The sequence below is a fragment of the Sorex araneus genome, chromosome 10 (genome assembly GCF_027595985.1).
Source record: "Sorex araneus isolate mSorAra2 chromosome 10, mSorAra2.pri, whole genome shotgun sequence".
Lineage (NCBI taxonomy): Eukaryota > Metazoa > Chordata > Mammalia > Eulipotyphla > Soricidae > Sorex > Sorex araneus.
The window spans coordinates 56,154,853-56,167,098 of record NC_073311.1 but is presented as its reverse complement, the minus strand read 5'-3'; the positions used below and the strand labels follow the sequence as shown (position 1 = coordinate 56,167,098).

Below are 12,246 nucleotides of genomic sequence, written 5' to 3'. Positions count from 1 at the left end.
CTGCTTGTTTCTTCTCATTTTTGATGGGTTTGGATTCTTTTCTCGTAAAGTGTTATCAGTGCTTTATGTACCTTGGATATTCACCTTTTAACAGAGTAGTGGGCAAATAATTTCTAGTCTGTTGACTGCCTTTGTATTTTGATCGTCATTTCTTTTGAGGTGCAGAAACTTCTTAATTTAATGTCATCCCATTTGTTTATCTTTGCTCCAATTTGCTTGGTCATTGGCTTTTCATCCTTAAAGATGCCTTTAGCTTCAATATCATGGAGATTTTTTTTCTTATTCTTTAATTTTTTTTAATGTAGACAAAAGTCACAACTGTTGATAAAATTCTAGAGTTGAAATTGGTTAGATATCAAGACTCCAATATTAAAGTCAATAAGTATAAGAAAAACTCTATGTGAAAATTGTCATATCTGATTACTGGGTTATTAAGTACTTGTCAAAGAATTTATTGAGCTATTTGTTGCTAGTTGAACCTTCTGTGTTACTGGTTTTGTTTCTTGAATTTGGTTAGCTTTTATGTTACTTTCCCATCTAAACTGGTGTATTGCTACTGGCATTTCAATATCGAGAAATTAGGAGGTGTTGCACAGCCTTTGTTTTTCTCTCCCTTGTGAATTTAGGTCTCATATTGAAGTCTTTAATCCATTTTGATTTGACTTTTGTACATGGTATTAGGAAGAGGTCTGAGTTTTTTTTTTCTTTTTTTTTTTTGCATGTGACTGACCAGTTTTCCCATTAGCAGTTGTTGGAGAGAATTTCCTCGTTCCACTTCATATTTTTCCCCTGTATTTAAGATTACTTGACCATATACCTGAGGGTCTGCCTCTGGAATTTTAGTTCTATTACATTGATCAGGGGTCTGTCTTTATTCCAATACCATGCTGTTTTAATTACTCCTGCTTTGTAGAACAGTTTGAAGTTGGGGAAAGTGAACAGGGCTGATAGATGAGCTTACATGGTAGTGGTGGTGAGATGTGAGTGTGGCTACTGGGACTTCCAGAAGTATGGATAATTGCGGGGAGGTTGCCCATACTGACTCTTAGAAGGTATAGCGTTTTCAGCCCCCCCCCAAAAAAAATCCCAATGTACCTGAAATTTTCAACAGGTTGGCATCTCTGTGGAGCTCAGTCATGGGATGGTGGAGTCTGACTATAGGCATGGCGGCAGCTGTTGGGGTGTCTGATCTATTTGTTTGAAAAATATCATGGGTATCCTTATAGGGACTTCATTGAGTCTGTATAATGCTTAGTGCAGTATCGCCTTTTTTTTCTTTTTGGGTCACACCCAGCAATGCTCAGGGGTCACTCCTGGCTCTGCACTCAGGAATTACTCCTGGTGGTGCTCGGGGAACCCTATGGGATGCCGGGATTGAACTCGGATTGGCCGAGTGCAAGGCAAATACCTTACCTGCTGTATTATTGCTCTGGCCCGAACGTTGCCATTTTGATGATGTTAATCCTCCCAATCAATGAGCAGGTCTTTGTTTCTGTTTCCTTGTCACCTCTTTCATTTCTTGAAACAGTGTTTTGTAGTTTTGTTTGTATAGATTTTTTTATCACTTTGGTTAGGCTGATTTTTACGTTCTTGATTTGTCTGAAGCACAGTTGTCTTTTTAATATCTTTTCTGTTTCATTATTTGCATATAGGAAAGCCATGGACTTTGTGTGTTAATTTTGTAGCCTGCCACTTTTCCCTACAAATCTATTTTTTCAACATTTTTGTAGATTCTTTAGGGTTTTCTAAATATAATATGTCTTTCACAAATATTGAGAACTTGATTTCTTCTTTCCCTCTATGAATGCCCTTAAGTTCTTGTTCATACCTAATAGCTATGGCAAGTATTTCCAGTAAAGAGGCAAATTCTTGTTACCTAATTGATTATGCAAAGGGTCTCATAGCATCAATGTATACGATGTCTTAGCTCATCAGAGTAGATATGTTTTCCAAGTGATCATTCCACCTTGGAAGATGTTATTGGTGTTGGGGAAAAGTGAGTCTGTTACTAGCTAGTATAATGGTGATAGTAATAGCAGGATAATAACTGGATGTTGACAATGAGAATATTAGCTATTGCATCACTGTATAACTGTCATCCTGTTGTTCATCGATTTGCTTGAGCTGGAGCCAGTAACGTCTTCATTTGTCCCTGTCACGTGCTAGTGTTGCCCAGTGGCATCTGCTCACTCCAGGGACATGAAGAGCACTTTGTTGTTACTGTTTTTGGCATATCAAATATGTCACGGGTAGCTTTCCAGGCTCTGCTGTGCAGGGAAAAAAATTAAAAATAAAAATAAAGAGACCACATTTGTGGCCACATGCTCTGGGAAAAATTGCGTCGCTGTCTTCTGGGAGCTTTGTTTCATAGTCTCTGGATCTTGCCCGTTGATGAGATTACATGGTGTTGGGGGAGTTTGTGGATGTGTCTGCCAAGCTACTGGAAAACTGGGGATCTGGGTGAAGGAGGCCCAGTCCCGATCCTAGCAGGCTTGGAGATCTCGGCCACAGGTCCCTGCATACCTGGGTTCCTCTGTCTGTTACAGGAATATATTATAGCTATTTCTCTCTGCAACAGCTATTGCATATTAAATATCCCGCTCTTCCCCCCCCCCCCCCCCGTGGCAGGCACATTTCTTCTTACTCTCTCTCTCCTTTAGGGTGTTGTGGTTTGCAATGCAGGTATTAAGTGACCATCATGTTTGGTCTATAGTCTACTTTCAGCACACATCTTGAGCCCTGAGCTTAGAGCCTGAGTAAACCTTAGGCATCACCAGTTGTGGGCCTAAAACAAAAACGAAACAAAAATAAGCTATGAGGAACAAAATGATTTCAAGGCATTTAGAGTTAGATGCTGTTGGAAATTTTAGTTGAAGTCTTAGAATCTTATTTTCTTCAATCTTTTCCATGTTCCTGCCGAGATAAAACCAGAAAGTCTGTTACTGTGTTCATCAAAGTAGTTGATATTTGAGAATTACCACTTTACTCATGTTTTCTACACATATTATTTTGAATTTGTATAAAAGGAGAATTTATATAAAAGGAGAATAAACAGTATCAGTAAAAGAAAATGAAATGTTTGTGTTGTAAGCAAGAGCACCAATTGCATGTATGTTGTACCCTAAATGAAATAAATGTTTAACTTTAATTTCTTTTCCTGTGCAGGATATCCTTAATCCCTCTCTCATTGAACTGAAGTGGATAAGAACTTATTTTCATTTTTGAGGTGAGTTCATGTGAGAAAAAGTTTATTTACTTTTCTTTTGTGGGTTTTTTTAATTGATTATGGTTCTGTGATTTACAATACTGTTAATGATAGTTTTCCCATAAACATAATTTCAGCATTACAGCCATTCCCAGTTTGGCCTCCTCCCTTCGATTTATAGCAGCCTGATGCTCACTAGGAAATAGAGCCAGTTGCAGGTATTCAGAGAGCTCTTCCAGTTACCCACAACATCTGTTCATGTGGGGGTATGGTGACATCCCCCAGCTGGGTGTGGATCTGGGCGTGGGGCTGCTGGTGCCTTTGGTGTGTCAGTTTATCAGCTTCTAACATGAGTATTGGCTCTATTTACCCTCCAGATCCATTTTTGAGATTACAAGATTCTGGCTATAAAAATGTTATATTAAGAAAAGTATATGATGCAGGAACTAATATTGTGAGCTGTCACAGTGAATGAACAATTAGTTTCAGAGTATGTACTTTAATATACTCGTAGCCTAATATCATGGGAGAGTAGTAGGACAGGGCCTTCTTAGGCATGGTTTGTGGGTTGAAAATTGACAAGCCTACAAGAAGTGAAGACACAGCAGCAGAAGACGCAAAATGAAAAATTAAACCAATTAGATGGTCTTGATGGCATTTGAATTTTTAGAACTATCTATTTTCTTATTACTAGGGAAGAGTTTAAAATCATCAACCTATGGGGCATTAAGAATGTACTTTCTGGGGCTGGAGCGATATAGCCTGATGACAGCGGGTAGGGCATTTGCATTGCAAGCGGCTGACCTGGGTTCGATTCCCAGCATCCTATATGGTCCCCTGAGCACCGCCAGGAGTAATTCCTGAGTGTAGAGCCAGGAGTAACCTCTGTGCATCGCCAGGTGTGACTCAAAAAGCAAAAAAAAAAAAAAAAAAAAATTTCTATGTGAAACCTGTTTGTTATTTTCAGCAAATGTGTATGGGGTGTGGGGGTGCTGGGATAGAATGCAGGGACTCCTGTGTGAGTGTGAGGGGGCGCACTATATCTCAGAGCCACATCCCTGGCCCTCATTTGCAGTATTTTTATATTCAGTATTTTATATCATCTAGTCACTTTTTTAAAAAGAGTTTTTGGTTTTTGGGCCATACCTGGTGGTGGTGTTTGGGGAGTTGGGGTTGGGGTGGGGTGGGGGGCAAGTGGTACCAATATGACCTGAGCTTTCCACATGCAAACAAGCTCATTCTCCTTTGAGCTAAATACCTGGCCTGTTTCTTACATCCTTGTTGAAGAAAAATAGTTTGTGTTTGTTTTGCTGAGTGATACTCAGGGATTACTTCTGCTGCATGCTCAGAGATCGCTCCTGGCAGTGCTTGGGGGAAAATACCTGGTGACCGGGATAGGATCAGTCAGCCTGTTTCGAGGCAAGTACTTTAACCCCTCTCCGTGGAAGACAAATATTGTCTGGATTTTCCCTTCTCAAGTTTTAGCCATGCCTTTGGATGCCTGGGAATGCGCAGGGAGCAGTAAATTGGAATCGCTATTTCTTCCAATTCCATCATTTCCCCCTTTTAACCTCCTTTATTTCTCTTGTCCTTGACTTCACCAAGCATATGCTGTGGTTTTCTCACATCTTTATTCTTGCTGTCCCAGAATGTGTACCTTGGTTTCTTTTGTTAGGTGTGGGGAGAGTTTGGGCCACACCCTGCAGCGAGTACTCGGGGCCGTCTTTGGCTCAGGGTCACTCCTGGCAGGTCTCAGGGACAGTGTGCGGTGCTTGGGATGGAGCTTAGGTTGGCTGCAGTCAAGGCCAGCACCTTAAATCCTGTACTATATCTCTGGCCCTTTTATACCTGCACCTTAAAAAGGTGCCAGGGTAGTATTAATAAATGTGATTAGGAACTGTGTCTTCTTCCAATAACTGTTTTGTATTGATCTGTATCTCTGGGGAAGAAACCAGGGCCAGATGGAAGTGACATGCTCTCTTCCTCTCCTGTCGTGGGCATGGGATTTGGTTGCAGTGTGGGAGGTCCTCTCGAGTGGGATGGCTTCGCCCGCTAAATTCTAATGTCGCAGTTGGTAATCATCTCTGTGTTTCCAGCTAGAAGAAAATGTTACCTTTTTCTCAGACAAGTTGCTCACTCAGTCCCCTGCTAATTGACTGAGGGGCCTTTTCAGGCTCTTCCCTAGTGATTCATGACCTCACTTTTCATCATCAGAACTGGCTCAACAGTTTTAATTCTCCTGGGGCCACTCTAACCTCTAATTTATTGCTTGCCTGAGTCATCTAGCAGCTGCATTTGTTTCTTTTTACACAAATTACAAATCACATTCTTTTGTAACTTTAAGAAATGTTGTTTCTTACCTAGTAAACAATGAACTATTTCTTTGGTCTTTAAAAAAGACAAGGCGGAAGAAACAGTTGGAGGCTTTGACCAATCCCTTTTTCACCTAGATGGTGTGGAATGTAGCAGAAAGTCCTGGGTTCGTAGTCTTTACCAACTAATACTTGAAAATATTTGGGTTATGTATTTTCTTTGTGCCTCAGCATTCATGATTGCTAGAAGGGGTATTGGAGTACTAGATAATATAATTATTAGGATTAAATGAGATTATATATAGAAAGTTCCTAGTGAAACATGAAAACATTAAAATATATTTATACCCCATGTTCATAACAGTCTTCAACGAGTGACTGAATAAACAAGTCATGGTACATATACTCAATGGATTGGTACACAGCCATTAGAAAGGTGAAATTTTGTCTTTTGGTGTAAAATAAAAAAAATAAAATAGTTACCAGATCGTTTTACTCATATGTGGGTTATGAATAACTAAAGCAAATAATCTGCAAAAACACCAAAACGAACTCAGACTCAGTTGGAAACTGTGATTGTTTGCAAAGAAAGGAGACAGGATGGGAAGAATGGACAGAGACGTCATTTTAGTAGTGGAAGGACACTAGAACTTAAATAGTAGGAGTGGTAAGGCTTATATACACACAGAGGTGTGAAGCAGTGTCCCTGTAATTCTCTAATATCATAAACCAGTGGTAAATCAATGCCTAACACAGCATGGTTTATACAACATACATTGAGTAATTTCTCCTCATTGTTATTATTAGCTTGAATATGTGGTAAAATCTAAAGGAATGCACAAGAGAGCTTCACAAACAAGCTGGTTGATACAAGTCTTGTTTTCTTTCTGTAGATCACTTTGAGAAATTTTGTATGCTTATGGGTTTTTAACTGTACATTCATCTTTGTTAAGGTTACAACGTTCAGGTCTAGAGTTGGGTGAGTCCAGCTGTCTGGGATTGTCCTGAGGATGGATGGAAGTGGGTTAATTGGTCACCAATGAACGGTTTCTGGGAACAGTGTTAGGATTTTATGTAATGCAATTTAACTTTAGACTTAACTACTTTCAGAAGGAGGCAGTTGTTTAAACCACCTTTGCAAAAACAAGAAAAAGCATTTTTCTTTGAAAAAACATTTTCAAATCTGCCCCCTTCCACTCCTGCTTGTATTTGTTTGTGTATAAGGTTGAAAAAAACTGCCAAAAATCCATACTTTTTTTGTTTTTGTTTTTGGGAAACACCCATTGGTGCATAGGGTAACTCCTGACTCTGACTCTGTGCTCAGGAATCACTCCTGGAAGGCTCAGGGAACTACATAGGATTGAACCTGGGTTGGCTGTGTGCAAGGCAAACGCCCTAATCCCTGTACTCCTGCACTATCACTCTGGCCCTAAATATATACATATTATATACTTATATAAATATAAATTATTATATATTTAATTTGGTGTCAGTTGTACATTGCGCCAGTGGCCATTCCTCCACCTGTGTACATTTCCCCTGACCAGTGTCCCCAGTTTCCCTCATGCAACGCTCCGCCTCCCTGGCCTCCCCATTCCAGCCTGCATCTGTGGCAGACATTTTTCTTCTTTCTCTCTCTCCTTCTCTCTCTCTCTCTCTCTCTCTCTCTCTCTCTCTCTCTCTCTCTCTCTCTCTCTCTCTTCCTTTTGGGCACTACGGTTTGTGATATAGGTGCTGAGAGATTATTGTGTCTGTTTCTTTACCTACTTTCAGCACACAGTTCTTACCCAGAGTGATTATTTACAACTATCATTGTTATAGCGGTCCCTTCTCTATCTCAACTGCCTTCTCCCCCCAGCGTTTGGCGCAAGCTTCTTACCATGGACCAGTTCTCCTGGCCCTTCTTTCTACCATCCTTGACTATAGTCATACTTTTTTATTTTTTAAATAAATTTTTATTATATCACCATGTGGAAAGATACACAGTTTTCAGGTTTATGTCTCAGTTATACAATATTCAAACACCATCCCTTCACCAGTGCCCATATTCCACCACCAGAATCCCCTGTATACCCCCCACCCCCCACCCCCCACTGTATAACTGATGAATTTCACTTCATTTTCTCTTTACCTTGATTACGTTCCATATTGCAAAACAAAACTCACTATTGTTGTTGGAGTTTCCCCCCAAGAAAGACAGCTTTACTAAGGAAGCATTTGATAATTGGTTTTCCATTAAAAGATTGTATGTTTTCAGTTTTTAGAAAAGGTCTAGCGCGGCCGCGCAGCTCGGATGTGTTCCAGTCCCGCAACCCGGAGCCGTGTTAGTTGCTGCTTAGTGTCGCCAGGGCTCCATTTGGAGAAGGCTGTACCTCCTCCGTCTGGATCCCTGGTGTTGTTGGCCCGGATTCCGGTCCGGAGCATTTCTCCGGCTGCGTTGCTCACCAGACAGCCTGGCCTCTTCTCTGTTCAATGTGGCAAGATGGCGCTGAGGGTGGGTTGAGGGCGGGACTTCCGGTGGCTGGGGCCATTTGGAGTTTGGGCTGGCGCTGCCCCACTCCAGTGCCCCCCCGCGGCTCGGTTGTGTTCCGGTCCCGCAACCCGAAGCCGTATTAGTTGCTGCTCAGTGTCGCCAGGGCTCCATTTGGAGAAGGCGTCCCAGCTGTACCTCCTCCGTCTGGATCCCTGGTGTTGTTGACCCGGATTCTGGTCCGGAGCATTTCTCCGGCCACGTTGCTCACCAGACAGCCTGGCCTCTTCTCTGTTCAATCCATACTTTGTCTTTTACATCCCACAAATGAGTGAAATCATTCTGTCTGTCCATCTCCTTATGACTCATTTCACTCATCTTAATACTCTCCATATCCATCCATTTATAAGCAAATTTCATTACTTCATTTTTCCTGATGGCTCCATAGTATTCCATTGTGTAGATGTACCATAGTTTCTTTATCCAGTCATCTATTTTGCTACGCTTGGGTTGTTTCCAGATTCTGGCTATTGTATATATTGCTGCAATGAATATACAAGTGAAATGTTTTTTTTCTGCAGTGTGTTTTTGGACCCCTGGGGTATATTCCCAGGAGTGGTATTGCTGACTTGTATAGAAACTCAATTTCTGTTTTTTTGAGGGATGCCCATACTGTTTTCCAAAAAGGTTGGGTCAATCTGGAGTTCCAGCAATGAATGAATGAGAGTCTCTTTCTCCCTACATCCATGCCAGCACTGGTTGTTCTTGTTCTTTTTGATGTGTGCCAGCCTCTGTGGTGTAAGATTATATCTCATTGTCATTTTAATGATTAGCAATTTAGAACATTTTTTAAATGTGCCTTTTGGCTATTTGAAGTTTTTCTTTGAGGAAGTGTCTGTTCATTTCTTCTCCCAATTTTTTGATGGGGTTGGCTGCTTTTTTCTTGGAAAGTTCTACCAGTATCTTTCTTACATACCTTTGATATTAACCCCAGAGGGTCATTAGAGGTTTATTTGATAATTTTTATGCCACAAAACAAGAGAAACTTGAAGAAATGGATACATTCTTGGATTTCTACAACCTCCCAAGGCTAAACCAGGAAGATTTGGAATATTTAACAGACCTATCACTCTTTTTTTTTTTTTTTTTTTTTTTTTTTTTTTTTTTTTATGATCACATACTGCCAATGCTGCTTTATGGACTAAATTTGTTGATCTAAATTTATTGTTCATTTTCCTATGTTGGACTGCAGCGATAGCACAGTGGGTAGGGCATTTGCCTTGCACGCAGCCAACACGGGTTTGATTCCTCCGTCCCTCTCCGAGAGCCCGACAAGTTACTGAGAGTATCCCGCCCGCACGGCAGACTCTGGCAAGCTACCTGTGGCATATTCTATATGCCAAAAACTAACAAGTATATGCCAAAAACTAACAAGAGACCTATCACTCTTGAGAACATTGAAATGGTAATCAAAAGTCTCCCCAAAATAAAAGCCAAGGCCCAGATGGGTTCACTCGTGAATTCTTTCAAACCTTCAAGAGGACCTAGTGCCAATCCTTTTCAAGCTTTTCCAGGAAATCAAAGAAGCACTCTCAGTTTCTATGAGGCACATATCATCCTAACACCAAAAGAAGTCAGGGCACCCAAAAAAGAGAATTACAAACTGATATCCCTGATGAACACAGATTGGAAGATCCTCAACAAAATATGAGCAAATAGAACCCAAGAACTCATCAAAAAGATCATATACCATGACCAAGTAGGATTCATCCCAGACATGTAAACTCATTTTTCAAGAGCCAGTGTGTAGCGTGATTAATCAGGTAGCTTTCTCTTGCCCTCCTCTTTATTCTGTCGTTCCCAAGTGCATGTGCATAGGCTGCTGAAGTTTCATAACAACACCTCGAGTGGCTGCTTGCTGTCCATTTGGGGATGATTGAAATTACCGACTTCCTTGAAAGCTAAGTGGAATTTTCATATGCAAGAATCCAAGAAAGAGAATGTTTTTAGTCAGATGGTATTCTAGTTCTTTGAGCTGTGGTATGAATTCACACATGGTGAAAAAGCCCTCAGTGAGCGAAACATTTATAATGGTGAGAAGCTTATTTTAAAGTGTTCTATGCTGAATTTAGCTAATCAGAATTCTTTGACATGAAAGAAACATTACCAAGATGACAGAATTCTGTTTGGAGACTTGATTAACCAGGAAAAAAATTGGAGAATGGTTTGTCCAGAACATTTTAATTAGTCTATTCAAAAAGGATTCCATTTTTTATATCATATAAAGACATGTCTTTAAGATACTATAAGATTTCCCCCCCCCCCGAATCTTTCTGCCTGAAATGTATTTCTGAAATGAGTAAATGGAATGTTTTAAATGTCATATAGAAACTGGCTTTTTGTCTCTTTTTAAAGCAGTTTCTAACATCTAATTGATCTTTTGTGCTATTGAAGATTTTCTTATTTACATGTGGATGAGGTATGTCATGCAGTTTATCTCTATGTTTTTTTTAATTAGAGAGGAGGTGTAATTATTTTCTGAGAAGGAATAAAGGAAAAATGGGGCTGTATTCTAATTTGAGAGTGTGGTTATTAGGGGACAGTGCTATAGAAACAACGGCAAGTGAAATACTTATACGAGCAGCCAGAGACCAACTTAAACTGTACTTTTATAGTGTGCCTAATTGTCAAATTTACACTTTTCCTCAGCATCATGGAAGGAAATGTAGAAAAGGTTTTACATGTTCATAGTCTTCTGCACTCTCTGCAGACTTGAATAGTCTAGTTATAGTGTGTCTTTCTTTTTTAGATGATCTCCAGGTACCTCATCTCAGTGCAGAGACTCTGCATTGGTTAAACTAGCCTTCCAGTTTGGAATCAAGTAGAAAGGGAGGGCAGTGCTTTCCCTTCCTAGTGGTTGGCGGCACACCCTTCTTACCTGTAGAGGAACTGGAGCTGTCTTCCCTTCAGAAACCATGTGAGCAGTGAGACTAGAGAGTGAAACATTGAATGTACAGAATAACCGGCAATCTGGAATTCCATATCCAGCAAAATTATACTTACATGTCAATTGCCCCTGGCTGTAGCCCTGGAAGCCCTCCCGAGTACCAATGATGTGACCCGAACGGGGAAAATAAGTGAAGGTGAAATAAAGATGTTTAAAATTAAAACAACAGTAAAATGCACAGCTGGAAATCTGTAACTATTATACTTAAGAAATGTTAAAAAACGGGCCTGGAGTGGTGGCATAGCGTGTAGGGTGTTTGCCTTGCACTCGGCCGACCAGCATCTCATTTGGTCCCCTGAGCACTGCCAGGAGTAATTCCTGAGTGCAGAGCCAGGAGTAACCCCTGATTATCACCGGGTGTGACTCAAAAAGCAAAAAAAAAAAAAAAAAAAGAAAGAAAGAAATGTTAAAAAATATGTAGCTCATTTTCTTAAATGTTCTTCATTGTGTTTGTTTTTAGAATACTTGTTGTTTTGTTTTGGGGCCACACCTGGCAATTATCAGGGGTTACTCCTGGCTCTGCACTCAGGAATTACTCCTGGCGGTGCTCGGAGGCCATATGGGATGCCAGGGGATCAAACCCAGGTAGGCCATGTGCAAGGCTCTATCTCTACCTGCTCTATCTCTCTGGCCCCAAAGTAAATATTTACAAATATTTGTAAATATTTTGCTTTTGAAGTTTGATATCAGAATATATTGTGCTTCAAATATTTCTAGAAATGTTATCTCTGGCATGGCAGTTTTTAGTTGTTTGCTTAAAATCTTAAACATAATTTTTCTTATATAATCAAAGCAAGCCACAAAGCATACAAATTGGATTGAGTTTTCGTGTAATAGCCCAGTGCTCTATTCAGCCAGCTATGTTGGTGTTAGGAATCATGCCTGACCTTTGAAATTCTGTTAATGAGTCAGAACTGGGCCAATGTTCCTGGTTATTGTTGCTGCGTTTTGTCCATTCTTTAAGGTTCTTTGTTAGGAGGAACAGACTACCTTTCCACGTATCAGGAATCCATTTTAAAAGAGTCATGGCTGTACTTTCTTTGTGCTTTGTCTCTTCTGTTATTAGTTTGGCAGAGAATGCTGTGAATTATGTATATACATCCCCAAATCACTCCCAGGTTTGAAATTGGAATTTGTGAATTGGTTTCTGTGTCTCTTAGGACTTTATACCATGGTGATGAATAGTTCTTAGTTTTGTGGTTGGCATGATTGTCTTGGTTTAAGTCACCTGCATTTTCTTACTACCAGTTGT

The 12,246-nt window shown here is 40.3% G+C and overlaps 1 protein-coding gene across 2 annotated transcripts in view; it reads left to right on the top strand.

The window, feature by feature from the left end:
• EPS8 (epidermal growth factor receptor pathway substrate 8) overlaps positions 1–12,246 on the top strand; it is a 183,128-nt gene that overhangs the window by 47,741 nt on the left and 123,141 nt on the right. For both annotated transcript variants that reach the window (XM_055118333.1, XM_055118331.1), the window contains exon 2: positions 3,166–3,226. The gene's annotated coding sequence lies outside the window, so the exon portion shown is untranslated. The remainder of the gene's footprint in view (positions 1–3,165; positions 3,227–12,246) is intronic.